This window comes from Saccopteryx bilineata, chromosome 6 (assembly GCF_036850765.1).
Source record: "Saccopteryx bilineata isolate mSacBil1 chromosome 6, mSacBil1_pri_phased_curated, whole genome shotgun sequence".
Classification (NCBI taxonomy): domain Eukaryota; kingdom Metazoa; phylum Chordata; class Mammalia; order Chiroptera; family Emballonuridae; genus Saccopteryx; species Saccopteryx bilineata.
In genome coordinates, this window is record NC_089495.1 from 168,445,982 (window position 1) to 168,470,865 (window position 24,884).

Consider the following 24,884-nt stretch of genomic DNA (forward strand, 5'->3'; position numbering starts at 1 on the left):
ACCTCTGTCTAAGGTTTCCCTGTAAACTGAACAACATTTATAATAGTTGAGTACTTGAAAGCAAGTATCTTTTGTTCAGTTCTGCATCCTTAACACAGTACCTTGTGCACAGCAGGTATTCAGTAACATGTGTAGAATGACATACAAATACTTGTTAAGTGACAAAAACATGTTGGATGATAAAGGTTGTTCAGGGAGGACTTTAAGAAGCACAGAAACTAATTAATAATCTCTTTAATGTCAGTGTTTGCAAAAATTACCTGGATTGATAATTTATTTATTTGATTCACATTCCTGCAGAAGCTTGCAGGGTGGGGAGGCATTAAATCATTAAATGTACAGAGAAAGGTTTTTCAAAGAGATGGTGGGATATTCTTGAAAGAACATTAGACTGTGTCAGAGACTTTGTTTCTATTTTTAATCATTAATTTAACACATTTTTATTTGATGCTTACCATGTATCTGCATAATAGCAAGAAGTACAGCTTACTTCTCATCAGAAACAATGGAGGCCAGGAGTTAGTGGAATGACATCCTTATCAGTGTTTAATTTAACCCACTTGGCTAAATTCATTAGTATCAACTCATCCTCTTGGTCAGAGAATTTCAAATTCTAGTAAGCCAAACCTATTTTTAATTTTCTTAAAATCCTGTGGTACCAGGAGCAGGGAGTCTGATGGGCTAATTGTCAAGTCCTGTCTGTGTAAAACTGGGCCTCAACTTCCTGTATGTAAGGTGGCATGGATGTGGTCACATGCTTTGCCATTTACTAGATAACAGATGAGATTTAGAAGATAAAACTCCTCTCTCTAGCTCTAGCCAGCCTAGCAACATGAAGTAAAAAATGTCCTTAGCCAAATAATTTATTAATTAGAAATTTACAACAAAGTTTAGAGATTTTAGACTCCATAATTAACATTGCTGGGGTCTCTCAGCATCTGTTTCACTCCCATTCTCATCTTTAACGAAGCACACCACAGATTCTGGAAGAGATTGAGCCCACTCCCATCTTTAAGAGAGGACTCTGATTGACATAAACCAAGTCAAATAATCCCACAACTCCTTGCTGAACAACTGGCCCAGAATAGACACATGATCTACTTTGACCTGATCATAGTGAAGCCCAAGACTTTTGTTTGATGGCTGGAGGAGAAAAGAGAAGCCTTTTGCCTTCCAGATGGTACTAGGTACAGATGTGAAGCTTGAAGTGATATAATCACCATACCATCAAGAGGGAAACCATACAGGGTTGAAGTCCCAAGAGAATCACAGAGAAATAGAATAGGAATTGTTTTCAAACAACACCTGAAGCTCATCTTCAGTTTATATTAGTCAGCTATCACCACAAGAGTGCTGCACAACAAACCACCATAAAACATAGAAAAGCATTAGCTAAAAGCAACGGCCATCTGTTCTCATTCATGCAATGCTAGATCAGTTGGAAGTAGGCTGATGTAAGCAGAATTCAACTGGGTTTGGCTCTAACCTGCAAATTCCAGATTGGCCTCAATTCTTTTTGATGAGTGATAGCTGGGGTGTATTCTTCTCACGGCAATGGTGGAAGTGTTAAAGTGAGAAGAAGCAATACTTCTCCAGGCTGGTCAAAACACAAGCTATGGGCCCTGGCTGGTTGGCTCAGCAGTAGAGCGTCGGCCTGGCGTGCGGGGGACCCAGGTTCGATTCCCGGCCAGGGCACATAGGAGAAGCACCCATTTGCTTCTCCACCTCTGCCCCTTCCTTCCTCTCTGTCTCTCTCTTCCCCTCCCGCAGCCAAGGCTCCATTGGAGCAAAGATGGCCCGGGCGCTGGGGATGGCCCCTTGGCCTCTGCCCTAGGCGCTAGAGTGGCTCTGGTCGCGGCAGAGGGATGCCCCAGAGGGGCAGAGCATCGCCCCCTGGTGGGCAGAGCATTGCTCCTGGTGGGCGTGCCGGGTGGATCCCGGTCAGGCGCATGCGGGAGTCTGTCTGACTGTCTCTCCCTGTTTCCAGCTTCAGAAAAAAAATTAAAAAATAAAAAAACAAAACACAAGCTATGTGGCGAAGTGCCTAGATTCACCTGCAGTGAGAGGAACTTCAAAGTCACATAGCAAGGGCATAGCCCAGGGCGAGAGGAATGGCTGGGAAGAATGACAGCCTACTACATTCCCTTGATGGTTTAGGCCATTTTGATCCTTTCATTTGCAACTAGAGACCTTGTAAACTTGCACTCTTTCTAAGTGATAATAATTAATATATACTGCTCACAAAAATTAGGAAATATTTCAAAATGAATATGAAGCGATTTTAAAAAAGCATTTGATATGTCACTTGCTACTCAATCATGATAATTCAGTTTGCATCTCATTTGCGTAATCAAACAACTTTCTTTGACTTGTCGTTTGCTTTTCTGATGTTCTTGTTTAATAAAAAATCAAATGCTTCTTTTTTTTTATCACTTCATATTCATTTTGAAATATCCCCTAATTTTTGTGAGCAGTGTACCATTTGGGTGAAAAGTGTCTGCTCTTCAAATAAATATCACTCTGATCTGCTCTATGAGAATTTCCCAGGACAGGTCAATGAGGAATTCTGCAAGAAAACTAGTTAACACTGGTACATATTGGTGCTACCATGGACTATGTTCTGATTCATTTCCAAGATAAGCAGGCTGGCAGCAAATTCACTCTAGCCAGCTTTGGATGTGATGGTTTAAGGAAAGGAAGACAGGAAGCACAGTTGTTGGTATGATGGCATCTAATCATAGGTCTAATTAACAGAATTAAAATGCAAGCATTTAACGGAGGTCAGAGCCCAAGATTCCATCCCTAGAAACTATGCTCAGACATTCCCCTCTGCAGTTCGGAAGCATATGAGCAGTAATGAACTTCCCTGGTAAAGAATCATACCCCATTTATGAAACAGCTCCTGGATCGATGATACAAAGGCACCTGGGGAACAGAAGAGAATGGCTTTTGTTTGCCACACAATAGCTTTCACACCAACAGCTGCCAGGCCTGAGCAATCACCTTTCTCACCACTGAATACACAACGTGGCCTTGGGTGTCAAGAGTTAGCATCAGAACCACTGATGGTGGGTGTCTCAGGAGAGTGATCAGGTATCACCATGGCTCTGGTAAATCCAATTTTGTGCCTAGGCTTTAACTAAAAACATATTCATCATCAGGTATGATGAAGTGACCTAAAAAAAAAACAGGCCACTTTTCTTTTGTTAAGTTATATGGTTTTTAAATACCATGAAAAAAATTCTTCCCAGCCTGGAAATGTTTTTCAGTGATAACTGCAAATGAAGACTGTGCCTGCTAATTTGTAGAGCATTGACTTTGAAAATACAAGTCATTGCTGAAAAAAAAAAGAGGATATTTCCTTCCATTACATTCCTTCAAACTCATGGTAAAGAAAAACCCATATGGAAGACCCTTTGAGCCCTCCGGGGCCAGTTCAAGCCTCCTTGCCTTGGCTGCCACATCCACCAAAAATGTGCACACACTGGAGATCCTGCTTGGGGTGATTTCTCATTTCCTTAACAGTAAAGTAGCAATAAAAGCCTTATCTATTGACTCATATTTTATAGACAGAAGTTATATATGTCTTGTAATAGCAAACTATTTCAAAGATGAAACAGAGGAAACTCTGTAAACTATTTGGCTACATATGGCACCAGTGATGAATGGGACTCAGGTTCTTATCTCCATGTTTATGCAGACATTTACGATTCTATTCTAATAATGATATTCATCAGTATGATTTTAAAGGTAGAGATCAACACATATGCCAGCAGGAAGGAATAAACCACGTATCCTGGTGTGTAGGCTCACTTTTTAAGGCTAAGACATGTTCCTAAAAAGCGATGATGAGCCATATAATGCATTTTAAATATAAACCTTAAGCTCCATCTCTCAGATAGGAGAAGAAAGAATGAAAATATAGGGTGCCGTGTTTAGGGAATTCTAGGGCTGAACTTGAGTTGGGGGAAGGTGGCAGGCAGTGAAGGATTCTGAGGAAAAAAACAAAGATCAGATGGGAGAGGAGTTGAGATGAGAAAACAGGGAAGAGACGTGAGCACACGTTTATGTTTTAAATGATTTATCTATAATTTACTAAGAGTTTCTGAACAAAAGACTTTGTCCATGAGAATGAGTAAGCCATTGGCAAGGGTTTAATCACTTTTATCAATTTATTTGGTTTGCTTGCTGACATCCATCTCCTGCTTGCTTCCTGAGGTTAAGAACTACGTCTTTGTGTTCCGAGGCATTTGTTTTATTTTGTTTTTGTTTTGTTGTAACTGGATCATTCCTGTCATCATTTTGGACATTCAATAAATGGTGAAAGAACAGACACCTAATTTCACACTTTATGAACGCTTTGTAAAGAATGTTAACATGATTCCTACCAATTTAAATTATTTTAGTTGGTTGTTTTCCAGTTGCTTAAATGAACAAACAAATGGCTTAGATATAATTGGAACTGCTTAGGGTTAAATTTTATCTTTTTTTTTTTTTTTTGTATTTTTCTGAAGTTAGAAACGGGGAGGCAGTCAGACAGACTCCTGCATGCGCCCGACCGGGATCCACCCAGCATGCCCACCAGGATCCATGGGCAATGCTCTGCCCATCTGGGGCATTGCTCTGTTGCAACCAGAGCCATTCTAGCACCTGAGGCAGAGGCCATAGAGCCATCCTCAGCGCCCGGGCCATCCTTGCTCCAATGGAGCCTTGGCTGCGGGAGGGGAAGAGAGAGACAGAGAGGAAGGAGAAGGGTGGAGAAGCAGATGGGCGTTTCTCCTGTGTGCCCTGGCCAGGAATCGAACCCGGGACTCCTGCACGCCAGGCCGATGCTCTACCACTGAGCCAACTGGCCAGGGCCTAAACTTTTATCTTGTTAGTAAAAATGATATTGATGTACATGCTCAGTTGAGTTATGCCATAATTCACACACATGTGGAACTTCTGGTCAAGCTGGCAGCAAAGGTGAACATAGTACCCGAATCCTCCCACAGCCACATCAAAATTACAACACAACTACAGCAAAACTATCACTCAGAACCATCTGAAATCTACCTGAATGGAAGTTCTACAACTAGGGATTTAAATAAAAAGCCACATCAAGAGTCACAGGAGGGGCGGAGATTTGGAACAGACAGGTCCCACACCCATGTGTGGCAGTTTAAAACTGGCAGGAATATCTCTGCTGTGGAGAGTGCGCCTGCGGAGCAGGGGTCCCAGCCCCACATCATGCCTCCCAGCCCAGGGTTCCAGAGCCAGGAAGAGAAGTCCCCACTACTTCTGGCTGTAAATACTAACAAGGATTGAGGCTGAGGAAGACAGAGGGCTACTGGAGTTCCAGGCAGTTCCTCTTAAAGGGCCTATGCACGGACTCACTCAGACTCACTCCCTCTGAGCTCCAGCCCTGGGCAGCAGCTTGAAAGGAACCAGGGACATAAAGGGAGGAACTAGATTTTTGGGCATCAAGGCAAGAGCTGGCAGGGCAGCTTTCTGCCAGACAGAAGTGCTGGCAGAGGCCAATCTTCCTCTTCGGAGACACCTCCCCTCACAGAGCTGGCAAGTGGGCACCATATCTGAGTTTCCACCAACCTGTTTGCCCTGCCCAGGTGATTCTCTGAGGCTGCACCCCACCCAGCTTGTGGGTCCACCCAAGTCATTTCCACTGGCTTTTCCATATACACAGCCTGCCTTGGCTCATGCTTTGGACTTTCTTAAAATTTCTCAAACAAGCAGCACCTGGCCTCTGTGTACCCCATACCACTTGCTAAGTGGCCCCAGGCTCGGCACTAGTGGCAGCCAGCCTTGGTTCACAGCTTGGCCTCTTCTGGGCACCTCCAAGGCCAGCACAAGTAGCAGCCATCTGCACATGGTAGCCAGCTACTCTGTAGCTCATGCTGGGTGGCCTCAGGCAGGGCACAGGCAAGGCAGTGGCTGACTTTGCACATCCTGGGAAGCCCCAAAGCCAGTGCACGCAGTGGATAGGTTCAACCCACACCAGATTACAACACTATCAACTCTAAAAGCGACACACTCAGGGGCAGATTCAGTGAGCACCAAAGCCCCACTGAAGCACGTCCTGCCCTGGAGGGTCAACTCCTGCACAGATTTCCTCTGCTGCAGAGTCAGCCAGTCCTCAAAGCTGATCAGCCTGGCGGCCAATCTCTTACAGTGACACCAAGAGCAACCAAGGCTCAACTATAACAGGACAGTGCACACAGCCCCCTGGGGAGGTTGCACTCCTGGGCTCTACAGGACACCTACTACACAGGCCACTCTACCAAATCTGAGAGACTTAGCAGTTCTACCCAATAATACATGGAAACAAACACAGGGAGGCAGCCAAAAAGTGGAAACAAAGTGACATGTCCCAGATGAAATAACAGGAGAAATCTCCAGAAAAAGAACTAAACAAAATAGAAGAAAGCAATCTACCAGATACAGAATTCAAAACAATGGTTATAAGAATGCTCAAGAAACTTAGTGGGAACTTCAACAAAGAAATAATAAGCGTAAAGAAGGGCAAAGAAACCATACAAAAGAACCAGTCAGAAATAAAGGATACACTAACTGAAATGAAGAACAATTTATAGGGAATCAATAGTGGAGTGAACAAGCCAAGACTTAAATCAGTGATTTGGAATATAAAAATGCAAAAAACCCCAATCAGAACAGCAAAAAAAAAAAAAAAAGTCCAAAAAGAAGAAGATAACAGATGGAGCTTCTGAGACAACTTCAAGTGCACCAACATTTGCAGCATACAGATACCAGAAGAAGAGGGAGACCAAGAAATTGAAAACTAATTTGAAAAAATAATGACAGAAAACTTCCCTAACCTGGTGAAGGACGTAGACATACAAGTCTAGGAATTGTAGAGTCTTAAACAAGATGAACCCAAAGAGGCTCACACCAGGATACATCATATTCAAAATGTAAAAGGTTAGAGATAAAGAGAGAATCTTAAAAGCAGCAAGGGAAAAGCAGTTGCCTATCTAGAAGGCAGCTCCCATAAGACGGTCAGCTGAATTCTCAACAGTAACTTTGCAGGTCAGAAGGGATTGGCAGGAAATATTCAAAGTGATGAAAAGCAAGGACCAACCACCAAGATTACTCTACACAGCAAAGCTATCGTTTTGAATCAAAGGACAAAGAGTTTCCCAGACAAGAAAAAGCTAAAGGAGTTCATCACCACCAACCTAGTATTATATGAAATGTTAAACGTTCTTTAAGAAGAAGAAGAAATAGAGATAAAAAATATGAACAATAAAATGGCAATAAATATATATCTGTCAACAATTAAATCTAAAAAAAAAATCAAAATAAATGAACAAGAGCAGAAACAGATACATAGATACAATGAACAACTGGACAGTTGTCAGATCGGATGGAGGGTTGAGGTGGACGGGTAAAAAAAGTCACAGGATTAAGAAGTACAAATTGGTAGTTACAGAATAGTCATGGGGATGTCAAGTACAATATGGGGAATATAGTCAATAATATTACAGTAACTATGTATGGTGTCAGGATGATCACTTAATAAGTTATATAATGTCTAATCACTGGAGTGTACACCTGAAACTAATATAATACCGTACGTCAACTGTAATTGAAAAGTTAAAAAATGATTAAAAATTAAAAATCATAATAATTCACATACATTTACCAAGGAACCTTAAATACATAGTTTTGGTTTTATGTATGTTTGTTAACTGTTTTGTGTGTACAAAAAATTGGTCAAAATACAATTTTATCTGATATACATATACCTGAGTTCTGTGTTTCCACAGCTGACTTTGGTTTCTCTTATGATTTTAGAATGAGATGGCATGACTATAAAACATCGGAATTCAATTTCAATAACAATTCAAAATCAGAAGTTACTAAAATTACAAAGAAGGCCTGACTGAGTGGTGGCGCAGTGGATAGAGCATCGGACTGGAATGCAGAGGACCCAGGTTCGAGACCCCGAGGTCGCCAGTTTGAGCGCAGGCTCATCTGGTTTGAACAAAGCTCACCAGCTTGGACCCAAGGTCGCTGGCTCAAGCAAGGGGTTACTTGGTCTGCTGAAGGCCCACGGTCAAGGCACATATGAGAAAGCAATCAATGAACAACTAAGGTGTCGCAATGAAAAACTAATGATTGATGTTTCTCATCTCTCTCTGTTCCTGTCTGTCTGTCCCTATCTATCCCTCTCTCTGACTCTCTCTCTCTGTCTCTGTAAAATAAATAAATAAATAAAAATTTAAAAAAATTAAATTACAAAGAGGCCAGTAAACTAGAGAACAATCAAAACAAATACAAAAGATTCTACATAATAAATGCAAGGTTTATGCTAAAGTGGAACATGACAATACATAGAACAAATTTTTTCTAATGATACCATTGTGTTTGGAGGTCAGGTTCAACCTCCAGGATCATTAAACTGGGCATCGTTAGCCTGGTGGCAAGGTTTGGGCATGTTTTCTTAATTTTTCTCTTGGTTGAAATTCGAGCCTCTTTTCTTTAAATATCAGTTTCCTCAGGTGTAAGATGGAAGTAAATTACACAACCCTCTGCCTTCCTCAGCAGGCAAACATGGGAACTTGTCATTAAAAAACATCTACAAATACTTTGAGCTTTTCAGGCAAAGATGTTACACAAGGTAAAATTGCACATCCTCTCTCCCATCTTCAATATGAAAGGCAAATCTTTGAAAAACACATTTTAAAAGGGCAAAACAATGAGCTCAATTTTCAGTTCCACACCCATGTATATATATTCTTCCAGAAAGCTGCCAAAGACTTCAAAGGGAGCTCTGTCCATGCCAGGAAAATGGAAGATGGGGAGATTCAAAGCCATAAGTAGAGTTTCTGAAATTTTTAATAAGTCTATTTTTGCTTTATATATGTAGTTTTTACCTAAGCTTCTTCATTCTCTCTCTCCCTCTTTTTCTTAGAAGCCCTGTTTCCCAATTTTATCAGAACAAATGATAACATATTGACAGTGCTATAAATACCAGTGTCAGTTTCAAAGTTCACAAGTTGACCTCTTTGGGGCAAAGCATTGCAATATTTACCAAGTAAATATTTACCAAGTAGGCACTTTAAAAAGACCCAATAAGTTGAAAATCTCTTCCACAGATACAAAATGTAATTTTGAAAAGCCCTTCTGCTAAAATAATTAAACAGGTTCCAAAGTACGGTATGAATGCCATCAGCTCTGTCCCAGCAGATCCTGAGGGGGCCATCAGGAAGAGGCCCTGGTTCTGAGTCTCATATTATGAAGGATTCTCTCAGTTTTCCTCTTTGTTGGGAAATGGGAGCTGATAACACTTTTTGTTTTGCTCCAGCACATTAGATAAATGCACACTGATCCACCCAGGGTATCTGCTGAGACCAATGATGGCTCAAAGACACTCTCTGGCTTGCTTTCCTAACATGGAAAATAGCCTTCTCAACACTGCCAACGGGGCAGAGAGTGGGCTGGGGTTGCCGAAGGATCTGCTGACTGCACGTGCCCACCGCTGCACCAGGCACACTCGAGGCACTCATTAAATGTTTAGAAAGTGAGCGAAGCATTAATTTTGCCTCTGTAAAATTATCAGTAATATGGCCCATGAAGAATTGTTGTTTCTTTAAAGAACCACGATGCTATTAATTCCTTTACATTCTTCATGTTATCCCAGGCTAACAGTGGGAGCTTAATCGGTACTTGTGGCGTTCTCCCACATAGACTGAATCCTAACTGAAGAAACAGGGCTGCTTTATCAATTAGTGTTGGCGCTGGCTGCTTACAACAGAAAACCCAGCTTAGACGGAAAACAGTAGCTCAAACAGGATAGAAGGTTGTTTCTTTTGATGCCAAAGAAATCTGGAAACATGCAGCCCAGGACTACTGAGACAGTGCCATAAACTTATCAAAGGCCCAGACTTCTACCCGTCCTGCTCCCCAGCCAATTGCAAAGCTTCTGTCCTCAAGGATGGCCCTGGGTGGCTGCTGGAGTCCAGATACTATAGTCTCATTTCAGGCAGCAGGAAAGAGAAGGGAGTTAGGAATAAAAGGGCTTTCCTCCCAGCTGAGCCGCTCCCTTTAAACAGCCTTCCCAGAATTCCCATCCCAACTACTACTTCCATCTCAGGGGCCCAAACGGAGTCATATAGTCATGCCAGGTGCAAGGGAGGTGGGGGGTAATCCATGCTCTTGGTTGGATGCATTGCACCCTTATATAAAATTGAGGCTTAATTACTAAGGCTAGACGGAGGAGTGGATTTGGGGGCAAGCAGGCGTCTATGCTATAGTTCCTTTAAGCCTCTATAATTCAGTTTCTTAATGTGCATTTTAAAAAATATTTCTTTTATCAATTCCACCTGTCCCAATCCCTCCTACACTCATAATCACCTCCTGGCTATTATCACTAGTATGCAAATGTTTTAAAAAGTTAAAATGATTGTCACCCTCACATTCACTTGCATTCATTCATTCTTATACATTAATATTCGGGGGGGGGAAGTGTTTTGGAAGTTTAGTTGAGTGACTTTACTGAATTGTATCAATTCTAGGGTGTAACTTCTTTCCACGTTAGCATCCCTGAAATCAGCCTCACAGTCAATGTCATCTTCACTGTGGTGGTCAGCCAGGAAATGCCATAGTGGTCTTCTCCCATATGTGGGTGACTTGGTCACAGCTGTTCATTGTCATCACTTTGGAGAGTGATGTGCATTATGTGACATTACATGTTGAGTTTAACTGCTGCTGACAATGTCTTCAAAAAGATTACAGCATGATTTGGCATTGAAATGAACACTTATTGTGTTCCCATAAAAGCTGGGAAACTGAGCAGCAGGGTGCAAATTTGATATTAGTGAAGCAAATATTAGTCATTAGAGGAAAGGCTGTAATTCCGTATTTTCTTGCATGCAACAATCGAGTGCTTTACAAGAGCAAATAAAGGATGACAGACTCCCACAAGCAGATGAAACCGTGTTACAGTTTGTTACCTAGACACAAGCGAAAGTTGTTTTTTTTCCCCATCACACAGGAACAATGCAATTGAAGGGAATGTAAATTGCCTCTCCTCTCTGAATAGATGAAAGAAATGTGAAAGCAATAAGACTTATATGATTGATTCATTCATATTCTGTTTAGGACTTTCATTAAGACACTGTGTCATAGTTTATTTGGCCACATTTATTCCTTAATGGTTCATAAAATAAGGGCACATCTTATAACTAATAGCATCTTAGATTTGATAAAGGAAATTAATTCGCTTGTTTTTAATTAAATAACAGCCCCCAAAATGTAGCTCACACATTCATTAAAAATGATTGCTTTGATACAATGCATAAACACTGGCTAGGGAGAGCCATTGTTGGCTTTTCAGACACAGAGATTTATTGATCCCTAATACAGGGCATGCTAGCATGTGTAGCAAGATACCCTCAGATGGCTCCACATCCTTCCCACCTAGAGCAGTGTCAAGTGCTGGAAACATCCTCTGAGCCTTTGTAACATGCTAAGCAAATCTTATCTTACGTTTCAGCTCCTGGGCACTCCAGGAATCATCTTCAGTACAGCGTTGGCCATAAACTGGAGAAATGACTTCCTGGGGTGAGTACAAAGCAAAAGCAGGAATGAAGCAAATCTGTGGCAGGGAAGAGGTTGCAGAATCAATTACCTGGCTTGCATTGCTCTAAAAGCACAAATTACTGCTACATTACAGATGTATCTCTTGAAAAACAGAAAAAACCATTGACTTAGCATCTAGCCATCTAATCATTCACAATTTTTATATTCCCGAGAAATATTTGTAATAGAATAAAATGAAGGCATGGCCTCAAAGGTCTGGAAAAACACTCAAATTCAAAAGTGATGGACAGCATTCTTCCTGTTAAATAACGCCTTTCTGAAACAATGGCATTGTCCTTCAGGTATCTGAGGACAAAAATGGTCCTCCGTATGTTAAATATAAGATGCATATCTGCATGGGTTAAAAATATAGAATTTGAATGTTCTAATAATTAGGTAATAAATCAAATATATGAAATGATTGCTAAGTTTATTCTCTTGAGAATTTCATTAAATAGAAAAAAAATGTATTGCTGGTTATTTTTGCTTGCTAAAATAATAAGAGGAAGGTTTATAGAAAATGTGTGAGGTATCATCTGTCTGAACATTATTTCCTTAAAGGACAAGGTCTTCAGGCTACCCTCTTCTAATCCAATAGCATAAAGGATGAGGTGTGCGTTTTATCAGAGATGCATGAACTGTTGATTTTTTGTCACGAGCTTCAAACTATTTTGCACAGAATATGCTGGAAGTAGATTGAAATCTTCCCTTTTCCTACAGAAGCAACTTATAAACAGCAAAAGAGTTACTATATAATAGAGTCATTTCCTTAGTTAGAGAAGCAACTCTGGGAAAAAAGCTTCTGTATAAAACTCAGCATTCTAACGGCTTGTTAGTGGAGAAGGCAGTTGGAAATCTGGAGTGATTCTGAGGGCACTGAGATAACCCATGCCATATCTTGATGTCTGAAATTCTGCCATTAAAACTTTAACATAGAGCCTAGTTCAACAATTTCAATTAAACAAAGACATATTGCACATCTACCATATGCCAAACACTGGCCTGAGTGCTGAGGTCAGAATGGGTCCTTGTTCCTGTCTTTAAAAAATTCTCATTAGCTCAGGAAATAGACATGTAAACAAATAAAATATAATACATGTGTGATATGGGCAGTGTATTTGGAAGCTATTGCTGTGTAACAATCCAATCCAAAACTTAGTGGATTAAAAGGACAAGCATTCCCTACCTAATGATTTTGGGGTCAGCAGTTCAGTCTGTGCTGAGCTCGGCAGCTCTTCTGGACTCAGCTGGGAAGTCCTGAGTCAGCTGAGGTTTGGTTGGTCTAAGACAGCAGGGAAATCAGAGAAGGCTTCTTGGAGGCAGTGACACCTGACCCGGATTTAGAAGGATTGGTAAACTATTTCCAGGTGGACAAGAGGGAAGAGGCCAATGCACGGGTCCGGAGGGGCATGCCACATGCCACTGAAGTACAGGTCTGTCTCTAAAAACGCATATTCAGATGATGTCCCGAGAAGGCAGAATGGTCCTGCATGAGCAATACAGGAAGCAGACAAAGGAGGGGACTCACAGGGAGGAGGAAAGGTCAGGGGAGGAGGCTGGGAGAGAAAGCCAAGGCTTAACTATGTCCGTGCTGCCACCCTCACATCAGGGCACAGAGGAAGATGAGAACTTTCTATTCCCCGGGGGGAATGAGCTGTTTGCTCAGGTTGGCTGTGGGGCTATTTGTTCTGCTACTTCGGGCTTCTGTATTAGCTAGGAAAATGACCACGGTAGAAGAAAAGAACTCATTTTCCTGAGAACTTCTGTCCTAGTGAATGTTGTTCCACATACAATTTATCAGTCTTGCTGTCTTCCACCATATCTTTATTTTCGCTCTTGGGTATTTTCAGCACACACTTGCATGTTCCATAGGCAAGCTAAAATGGGTGACTCGGTTTTTAATGTCTAAGGTGTGTCTTCGTGCACATGTTTAGTTTTTTAATTAGGCTCATTATTTCTGTTGACATCCAACTGTATCTCTGAATTAGTCTGAAGAAATTCAGCATTTTTCTTTCATCTCAATGCAAACAATGGTTTGTATTCTCTTTTACATGACTTTAAAATTCTATACACCAAAAGGTTTCCTCAGCTTTTGTAAGAGCAATGCACAATGATTGTTTGAAAAGAATAATAAGACTTTCTGAAAATTCCGACAGAGAACGCTAAAACTAAAAACAAAGTTCAAAGGAATCTGCTCAGAATCAAAGGCGCAGCCTCTTGGTTCAGGGACAGGCTTGCACAGAAGAATAAAGTAAACCCAGCCTCTTTTTAAGTTAAAATGAAAAGGGCTCTTGGTAGAGGGCTGAACAGAAACCTTACTAAAGGAAGCTAAAATGCAATAAGTGGGAGTGGCCAGTGCGGAACAAAAGCAGAGATACATTTGAATAAAACACAGGAGACTCCCTTCTGTGATTCGGATAGCTCACTTCCGAGCAGGGAAAGTGGAGGCCTTGCTTCCAACAACAGTTCTTGTGAAGCGAACAGCCCACTGCATGAAAGAAACTGGTACACAAAATTGCTACTTTTATTCTTCTCCTCGTTCTTTGAACCAATTCCTGATAATTTTGACAGCATTTTTTTAGAAACACTAATTCCATGCTCTCAATGGAAACATATCTGAAGTTATGGCACAACAACAACAAAAACCCACATAGCAAAATAACACAAGGCTGAGTGCGTCATGCTTGGGAGACCGAACAGTGGCGCTGGCTGGCAGCTCGTGCGGGAACCACCTATGGATGGCGAGGCGACTTCCAGCAGGTCTAAGATTCCCCAAACAAAATCAAGCAAGACTTCTTGGGGAAAGGTTTCTCTTTGCTCACTCTGCATATATTCAACATAATGTATATCCCAGAAAACCCCCCTGAAATTCGTTTTGGTGGGATGGAAGGGAATAGGCAAGCATATCGAGCTGTCTTCACACCTGCGCAGTCCTTTGAATTTCTCACATGCATGTCAGCGGCACACAGACCCAGCGCTTGTGCTAATGACACCATCTGGTGCCTCCCATAACTGTGTAGCCTTCAGCTTCCAAACAAGATGTAATGGCAGCAACACGTGAAACCCACTGACATTTACAGTAAGGAAATGTATTATCAGTTGTCGGTTTGGTATAAATGTGTTTGCATGACTGCTGGGGCTATAAAATCATCACCTTTGCCAGGCAAGTGAAGGTGCAATAAATAATGGATTTTAAGCCATGCATGTACTACCAAATCAGTAAACATTATCACACAGGCATAATAGCATCTTAAGCAACAGTCACCACTTGAAAAATTAATACTGCTTTTGAGGGTTAAATGAAAACCATTTAGTCTGAGCTTTAATGATTTTTAATATGGTTCACTATAAAATAAAAAGTTTTTTTTTCAATTATTTTTTAATTGAATATAATATATATGTAAAGAGCTCTTTTATAATAATTTACTTTTGAGAAACTGATCATTTATGGTCTTTTGTTTAAAAATATCAAAAATATAAATAGATATTTCTTGAAAAAAATCATCATTAAAACCTCTCAATATTAGAAATGACAAAAGAAAGGTTCTTTAAGGATCAAACGGTATTCTTTCCCTTAAATCTTTAATGGATTAGTCAGTAATGCTTGCAATTAAGTAATTTGTACCTTTGAATTAAGGGAACAAATATAAAGTCAGAACCAACCAAATCCCTTGAACAATCTAGCCACATCTGTCCCCATTACTTACTCCTTTAAAGTAGATTCCCTACAGAATGCACAGTAATTTTCTCCTATAAGCTTGGTCTATGGGTATTCATTGCTTTAAAAAACAAAACAAAACATGGAAGTAATTCAAAATACAGACAGTTTGGAGGATAGTTATTAGCTTTATGGAGTATTTATCAAAGAATACTGTTTTATTCAAAGGAAAAAAAAAAGAGAAAAGTAGGTGTAAACTGTCATTTTCTTCCTGGACACAGACCAGTGAAGGCGGGAAGTCAGTGCTGCACTGTGACTGCCTCCTCCCGCAGGTCAGCCTGCGGGTCAAGGTGGGGCCTAGACCATGTGCCGGGGGCTCTGTCACAGGATGGACGCAGAGGAAGGACTCTTCACACAGCACAATCTCAACACCTAAAATGATCACCTAGCAAGAGGAAATAGAGTAAGTTTAATATTTAGTGAATGCCACTGTTTTTTTTTAAAATCCGTTTTGGGCCAAAGTCAAGAAATGACTGGGGCCTAACCAGGCAGTGGCGCAGTGGATAGAGCGTCGGACTGGGATGCAGAGGACCCAGGTTCAAAGCCCCAAGGTAACCGGCTTGAGTGCAGGCTCATCTGGTTTGAGCACAGCTTGCCAGCTTGGACCCAAGGTTGCTGGCTTGAGCAAGGGGTCACTCAGTCTGCTGTAGCTCCCCGGTCAAGGCACATATGAAAAAGCAATTAATGAACAACTAAGGTATCCCAACAAAGAATTGGTGCTTCGCATCTCTCTCCCTTCCTGTCTATCTGTCCCTATCTGTCCCTCTCTCTCTGTCTCAAAAAAAGAAAAAGAAAAGAAATGACTGTGTTTTGAGGTTTCTGGCTCAGGGACTGAGATTTAAGTCCTTGGTGAAGCTGTTCTGTAGTTTTACATCATGTCCTGCAGCAGCTGGAGTCCCCTTTCTCAACTGTGCCCTGTCCTCGCGCCAGGCACGCATCTACAACAGGAAGCCACCGAGCACTCTGTGAGGCCTGTCCTCTGGGACAGGGGAAGATGCCTGCAGGACATGCCAGGAGGCCTCCCTGGGAGCCCTGCTCCTGGGCGCTGAATCAGTGCAAGGACATGTTGCGATTTCAGTGCCTTCCCTCCAATACTGATTGTCATCTAAATGGGTTCAAGGGGTTGCCCCCCTTCATGTGCCAGCCTCCTTGGGCAAGGGGGGAGAACCTCTGTTGGGAGCACCTGTCCTTTGGAAGGCTTGGGTGGGGCTCACAGGAATAGAGACACTGTAATGTCCCTCCATGAACACCAAGTGATCCCTCCACTGTCCTGAACTGGGGGTGGGGGGTAGGAGTAGCATGGTGTGAGGAAGTTGCTCAATTTCTGTTTGAGTGCCCACAAGTCTCCTTCACACCAAGGAACTACTCCAATAACCACCTCTCCTGGGAGTTTGGAGACATTAACCCAACCCCCTGGGTGGCTTGTACTATTATGAAACAACTTACTGTGTGAATCTGCACATTAGAATGGAAGCACCATGTACGGGAATTCTTCTAAAGCATTTTCTTTGGCCAATATCTTGTGAAAGGGTCATACACTTGCCCTGTCCTTCCATCTGTCGCTAATGAATCTAAATATTTTAGAGCTCTAGCTGATCCATTATGTGTTCTGGAAACGACTATCAGGGGTAGAAAATCAAGAAATAGCCCCAAGAAAGCTTGCTTATTTCTTTTGAAGTTGTGTCAGTTTCTATTCTTTATTAATCACTCTGCCCTGTATACTACATGTTGTGAGACAGAGAGAGAGACAGGCAGACTGAGAACGAACGAGGCAGAAGCGCCTCTCCAGAGGGTGTGATACAAGCCGCCAGCCTGAACGCAACTGTGAGATGAAAAACAGTGAACAATGAAGGGAGAGAAACAAAAGCAATTCAACAGATGCATGCCATTTTTACTCCTTAGTGTGGATCAGTTTTTCTTGTTAATTATATCACCTATTCTTTCCTTATATTGATAATTACATAATTACATGAAACAGATGGGTGACAGAATGCATCCAGATGGTAAGAATGTAAACAGGCTTACAAATTGCTTATTCTTGAGCATATTATAAGGAATTATTTAATAATACATAGATTTCTATACTCGACACATCTGTTAAGTAGAGCCTTCAAAATAGCAGCTACTTTGTCTTTTTTCTTAAACAGATACATTGCCTCCCCTAGGAATTTCTGGGAGGCCAGTTGCCACCTAGGTAAAATATTAAACATTTTTCCCAAACATTTAGATAGCTAAAATTCTAAACTTATCTGCATCCACTGGTCTCTTTTTTCTTCTTTATTAAAAATAGAAATTGCCACTTCAAGGGGAGCTACAATCACACACAGCTCTAGTTCTGCTTTGAGCAGGTTGTGCAAGGTTAAAAAAGAGAGGGGGGTGTTTTAAGAACACAATTTGAAATGTTTTAATTGCAAATGATGTGCTTTTTGCAGGAAATTATTATTTTTTTAATTGTGAAATAAGAGCCAGAACATCGATGCTGTGTCCGCTGGGTGTGTGCCCACGTGAAGCAGGCTGCTCGCCCAGGACAGGCTGCATTTCTGACCAGCCGGGAAAGGCAGGAAGTCAGCTCCTCCCCCGCCCCCTACACACCTCTGCCCATCAGATCAGGCCTCTGCTTACAGGACCCTTACCAAAGAGGTTTTCTTGACCCCCTGTCCTTCACTCTCCATCCTCTCCTGGGCTTTCTTCTTGCTGCCACGGAGCATGGAGTATCTTGTACGCCCGTCCATTGGCGGACTTCCCACTGGAACGCAACAACTGGCGGCAGCAGTTTGTCCACTTGTTACCCCTGCAGCCCCGGAGCCAAGAGCGGGGCCCAGCACATGATCAACATACAATACTGATAGAGCCAATGACAGACATTCAGTCTCCAGCTCCCGTTTCCTAACCAGAAACAGCCTGGACCCGTGGCGGAGGCGGGATCCGGGGCTGGGGAGCCTGTCCACATGGGACAGGGTGACTCCAGGAAAGGCAGCCCTGAACCATGGTGTGCACCTGGACAAACGGTGGTCAGGACAGAAGCAGGCCCAGGGAGGGACAAATCCACCTGGCTTTTGGCAGAGCAATATGGATAGGGGAGGCGAGGTTGAGGAATAGAAAATTCCAGAATTGGGCTCTTGTCACTCACTGTGCTCTGGGAGTGACCTGTGTGTCTCTGTATATGAAATGCAGAATTTGAGCGTGTCTCCAAGGCCATTTTGGAATAGTGACTGTGTGTACTCGTGTGTGTGTGTGTGTGTGTGTGTGTGTGTGTGTTTGAGAGAGAGAGAGAGAGACAGAGAGAGAAGAAAGAGAGAAGGAGAAATAGAGAGGTTGACCAGAAGCATTTGAAAAGACTAAAGTTTGAAACCTAATTATGTGGTTTATCAATAAGACCAATGGGTTTCAACCTTTTTATACTTGCGAACTGGTGAAAATAGGAGAATTATTTTGGGACCGCTAAGGCAGAAATCATCTTGAGCATAATTAAATTCGACTAAGAACATTGGGTCTGTAATCTTCGTACAACATCAGGGTGGTTAACTCTTTCTCAGACTAGCAGGAAATTTCTGGTGGACTGGTCTGCAGATCGGTGGTTGAAAAACACTGAATAAGCCTGACCAGTGGTAACGCAGTAGATAGAACATTGACATGGGATGCTGAGGACCCAGGTTCAAAACCTTGAGGTCACCAGCTTGAGCACAGGCTCACCAGCTTCAGTGCAGGGTCCCTAGCTTAAGCGTGGGATAATAGACAAGATTCCATGATCACTGGCTTGAGCCCAAAGGTCGCTGGCTTGAAGCCCAAGGTTGCTGGCTTGAGCAAGGAGTCACTGGTCAGTTGAAGCTCCCTGGTCAAGGGATGTATGAGAAGCAATCAATGAACAACTAAAGTGCCACAACTACAACTTGATGCTTCTCATCTCTCTCCCTTCCTGTCTATGTATCTGTCTCTCCTTCTCACTTAAAAAAAAAGAAAAATGAAAAAGAAAAAAACTGGAAAAGACCATAGGTAGTTTTAGGGAATTGATGAGCTAATTCTTATAAAGACTATATCAGGCATCCCCAAACTATGGCCCGTGGGCCGCAAGCAGCTCTGAGGCCATTTATCCGGCCTCGCTGCACTTCCGGAAGGGGCACCTCTTTCATTGGTGGTCGTGAGAGGAGCACTGTATGTGGTAGCCCTCCAATGGTCTGAGGGACAGTGAACTGACCCCCTGTGTAAAAAGTTTGGGGACCCCTGCAACTATATAATAGTGCCTTTCACATGTAACACTTAACAAATGTTTATGATTATTAATATTTCTCCTGACTTTGCTTTATTTGAGCATTATTTATTTGAAAAGAAATATAATGAGACTAACTGAATAGCAAGAATGCATTGTATAATGCATTTATATTTTATTTTGCAAAGGCAATATTCAGAACTTTTTGAAAGCTTCCAATGTTAGCACTATATTTGTTTGCATGTATTTCCTTCCTGCTTTCATTACATACATGCATATTTCTATGCAGTTGAAATAAATCCATAGTTAAATAACAACATCAAAAAAAGCAGTTGATTACTCAGGACCTAGAGACTCTTTTGGAATTTGGGCTTGGTGTGCTGTACCCCCGTGTGCCCTGCAGAGGAATGGGTAGGGTGGGCCCTCTGGGAAAGAGGCCAGGGTCCTGTCCTCATGCTGTGTCTCTCTTCTCGCTCAAGGGACCCTGGATCTCAGTATGGCTGCCCTGATTGGGGTCAAGGGTTTCTGGGCCTCAGGCAGTATCTCCAGAGCAAGCAGCTCCCCCAGAGCCGAACTCACTTGGAGAGGAGAGATGGTGGGAATATCCCCATGAGGAGCACAGGCAGGTGCCTCCCCACCTGAAAAGACAACAGGGATGCAGAGTCAAGGGCATGAGCCAGGAAGTAAGCACAGAGTCAAGCCCAACTGCCCACACTCCTTCAGCCATTGGCATTTGCTCCTGCCTTTGGGGTGAATCCAATCACCCAGCTGCGTATCTGTCGGTGTGCCTGTCTCTAGTGGTGACATGCAGGGAGTGGTGAGCTGTTACAAGTCACATGGCCTAGGGGACCACTTGCCATTGTCCTACCAACACTGTGACCCAACATACAGTGTGTGAGGAGCGAAGCTGTCTAGTAAACAAATTAAAATAGTTGTCAACTATATAAAATTCCACGGGACACAGTCTGACCATCTTACTAACTTGCTCACAAATTACAATTCAGTTTTCAAAATCATCAATTACTTCTGGTTTCACGAAGGCACCACGCTGAGCTGGTGACGGTAGGGTGGTTTTGGCCAGCAGGGCTTCCCGATGGTGACCAGAAAGTGTTGCCTGGGACTGGCTCCTGGAAGCACGCTCCTTTTGGTTAAACACACAAGCTACCATAAAACCTTGGCTGTAACAACTGCCATAGTGGTCATTTCAATGAACTGAATTATATTAAAGCAAACAAACCCTGGGACATGATTGAAGACTGCAAGAAGTAGCAGTGGTGGTATAGCATGTAATCTGTGTTTATTACCATGGGTTTCAACCACCTGAATTGCTCAAACCTGCCTGTACTGTAGTTGAGTCATGTTTGATATCTCAATAAGTAGCAATAAAAAACTTTTATGGCTCCCACGCTATTTCCATACCTTATTTATTCTTTTTTTTTCTTTCTGTTTTTAAGTCATTCTTTTTATTTTCTTCTTGCTTATTAAGTTGGTTACTATGGAGATCATGACATCAGTGATGTTGATTAAGCTTAATGGTCTTAAGGCAACATACAGAGGAAAGGTTTTTATACTTCCTTAAAAAGGTTTGGCCCCAGAGAGTCGCAGCACGAGGACTCGGGACCAGGAGCTGTCTCTAAAAGGAACCGCACGTGGGATCGGGGCTCACCCCTGCCCCTGGGCCAAGCTGCCATGGGGGACAGAAGGCCACTCCTTCAGAGAGTGGCGCTTCAGTTTCCAAGGCTCACATTCAACCCTCTGCCTCGGAGAAACACAAATGCCATTTCCCTTCACATCTGATGAGCATGAAAACAAGAATAACAACTAAACTCATATAGCTTTATGAAAATTACTAAATTATGGAAGACTTTTCATCCACCTAAGATCAATCTGAATGTAAAACCTGTATATCCTCAGGCTTTTATTCCTAGTTTTTTACGTCTTCCAAGAAAGCATATTCTACTTTTAAAAAATTAATTTTTTGTGTGTGTGACAGAGACAGAGAGAGGGACAGATAGGGACAGACAGACAGGAAGGGGGAGAGATGAGAAGCATCAATTCTTCGTTGCGGCACCTTAATTGTCCATTGATTGCTTTCTCATATGTGCCTTGACCAGGGGCTACAGCAGAGCAAGTGACCCCTTGCTCAAGCCAGTGACCTTGGGCTTAAGCTGGTGAGCCTTGGTCAAACTAGATGAGCCCACGCTCAAGTCGGCGACCTCGGGGTTTCAAACATGGGTCCTCAGCATCCCAGTCTAACTCTCTAACCACTGTGCTACCGCCTGGTCAGGCAAAAAAAAACCTGATTGATTTTTAAGAGACAGAGGAAGGAAGAGAGAGAGAGAGAGAATCATTGATTTGTTGTCCTACTTAGTTGTGCACTCATTGGCTGTTCTCTGTCTGTGCCCTGACTGGGGAGGGAACTCACAACATTAGTGTATCAGGACAAGGTTCTAACAGACAGAGCTAACCAGCCAGGGCCAACTTTTTTAAATTAGAATTTATTAATATATATAATATCTAAAAATGTTCATAAAAAGACCTAAACATTAGACTCATAATAATATGTATTATTGATATAAATCCCCTTCATAATGGAGGAGCCATGTTTTTGTCGTTCCTCCACGGCCAGAGGGAGGAGCCAGGCCCCACAAGGGCCCTCTTGGTCTGCAGACTGTGTGTACTACTGTTATCATCGCAGTGGGGGGCACTTCATATTAACAGATGTGTTTCATTCCTGCCAGGTCCGTGGTGATTCTGGCCCCTCCTGACCTGCAGACAGCAGCCAGGGGTCACGCCTTTGGCAGGCATGCTACAAGAGAGTAAGCAAGTCACTTCCCTGCTCTTTCATTTCAAGACAGATAGCGAGGTTGCAAGGAAGTCTTGATTCTCAAAAAAACCTGACTTTAGAGTAACCAAAAGTCAGAGCTGAAGCCGCAAATGACAGATTTCAGAACACACGTTGAAAGCCAAGTCTAAAGTTCCAAGGCTGGAAGGAGGAAGAAGGTCAGAGAGCAACACAATACAGGCCTCTCCTTCCCTCTGGGTCAGGCTGTGAAAACAGAGGGACGGGCAGGTTCCCACAGGTGTTCTGGGGAACATGAGGTAGAGGGCACTGTGCCTCCCGGAGATGCCCCTGCCACCTGTCCCGAGGAGGGGGAGACGAGGGCGGCACCAGGGCAAGAAAGAAGAGGAGTCAGGTCATGAGCACAGAGTACTGGGGGGCGTGGGGGTGCCGGGAGTGGGGGGGGGGGGAGAAGGAGCCTTCTGGAGAAAGAGCCGCCTGACCTAGAGGCCCTGGGCGGGGAAGAGGGAATGGCTTCCCTGCAGGCTCCAAGGGCTCACTGGGACCCGGATGCCAAAGTCAGAGAAGGCTGAGGACACGCCGGAGCTCTGAAACCCAATGGACGCCAGTGAGGAAGGCCCTGCCCAACACTAGGCCCCGCTGCCCCTCCTTCCCATGGCACTGCTCGAGAGCCTGAGAACTGTGATGTCTTCCCCACCCCAAAAATAAAGAGAGAAAATTCCTGAATGGACTCCACATAAAGTTTAAATGGTTACATTTACCGGAATTGATGGAGATTACTTTTATTCCATTAGGCAGATGGAGGCACAAAGCAGAGATTCAGTTGAGTTAGAGGCAAATGGAAAATAAAGACTGCCACTTTGCACTCCCGCTTACCTATCTTAAAAATCTATATCTGAAGCCCTGACCAGACAGCTTGGTTAGTTAGAGCATCCTTCTGAAGCACGGAGGTCGCTGGTTCTATCCCCAGTCAGGGCATATATAGGAACAAATCAGTGTTCCAGTTGCTCTCTCACTCTCTCCCTTCCTCTCTTAACAATAAATAAATGAACATTTGGCCTGACCAGTGGTGGTGCAGTGAATAAAGCGTAGACCTGGAATGCTGAGGTCGCCACTTCGAAACCGTGGGCTTGGCCTGGTCAAGGCACCTATGGGAGTTGATGCTTCCTGCTCCTCCTCCTTCTCTCTTTTTCTCTCCCCCCTTCTCCCTCTCTCTCTTCTCTCTAAAATAAATAAAAATATCTAGAAAAAAAATTTTAAGTCTAGATCTGACAGTAAAAAAAGGGGGCATGTGTTCCATGCTTGCTGATGGTTTACTCAGACAAAGCAACAAATTGCAAAGAGAAATCATTGTCCTGAAGTTGGGAACCACAAGTTTTCATTTTCAAATTCTAAAACTTGATGCTTTTTGACTAAATAGATATAGCTTTATCTTTGACCTAGAAAAACCATTTCTAGGAATTTACTGAAAGAAAATCATAAGTGTGCTAAAAAAAAAAAAAAAAGCTGACTTTGTAGCATTGTTTATGCTACACTTGGCTAAAAACTTGGCTAAAATCCTTAATGACCAACATCAGGGAACTGGCTACAAAGAACACAGGTAAATCTTGAGGCCCTGGGTCAAGTTGCTGCAGCCGCAGTAGCTGTATGGCCCAGGCAAGCTGATGTCACAGAGGACACCTGAGGCATGCAGATAAGGGATGCTATGTTGCAAAGGACCTCCTTTGTGAAACTGTCAATGCAGGGGGCCAGCCCTGGTTAAGCGACTTCTGAAGCTCTCCCTCACAATAAAGATATAAAAGGGTTAGAAGAATAGATAAGAGGATTTTTCTGAATATTTCCTCAACGAGAACTGTGGCAAGCCACTCCACCCCTAACAAGAGAGGTGGGCGCCGCCTGTTCACAGGAGTGTCCACAGTTCGTGGACAGTGGATGGGTGAGGGAATCCAGACCACTGCCCTGGCTATTGACACACACAGGTGTGAGCTTTTTTTCTTTTCCTTTTCTTAATTAAAAAAAATGGGTTTTTTTGACAGAGTCAGAGAGGTACAGATAGGGACAGACAGACAGGAAGGGAGAGACATGAGAAGCATCAATTCTTTATTGTGGCACCTTAGTTGTTCAATGATTGCTTTCTCATATGTGCCTTGACAGTGGGGTGGAGGGAGGCTGCAGCAGAGTGAGTGACCCCTTGCTCAAGCCAGCAACCTTGGGCTTCAAGCCAGCGACCTTTGGGCTCAAGCTAGCAACCACGGGGTCATGTCTATGATCCCACGCTCAAGCCAGTCACCCCATGCTCAAGCTGATGAGCCCATGTTCAAGCTGCATGAGCTGGTGCTCAAGCCAGCCAGTGACCTTGAGGTTTCAAACCTGGGTCCTCTATATCCCAGTCTGACGCTCTATCCACTGCGCCACCGCCTGGTCAGGCACAGGTGTGAGCTTTTATCATGGACTTTCCCATGGGCCACCTGGAGGGCAAAGACAGAGGAGGCATGCCTGCTTTCCTGGAGTGCACGTGAGAAGCCCCAGTGACAGGAACCTCTGCAGAGACTCCG

General features: G+C 43.0%; 1 protein-coding gene across 2 annotated transcripts in view; it reads right to left on the reverse strand.

The window, feature by feature from the left end:
* The window catches only part of CFAP61 (cilia and flagella associated protein 61), a 381,775-nt gene that overhangs the window by 162,795 nt on the left and 194,096 nt on the right, over positions 1-24,884 (reverse strand). The window lies entirely within an intron of this gene.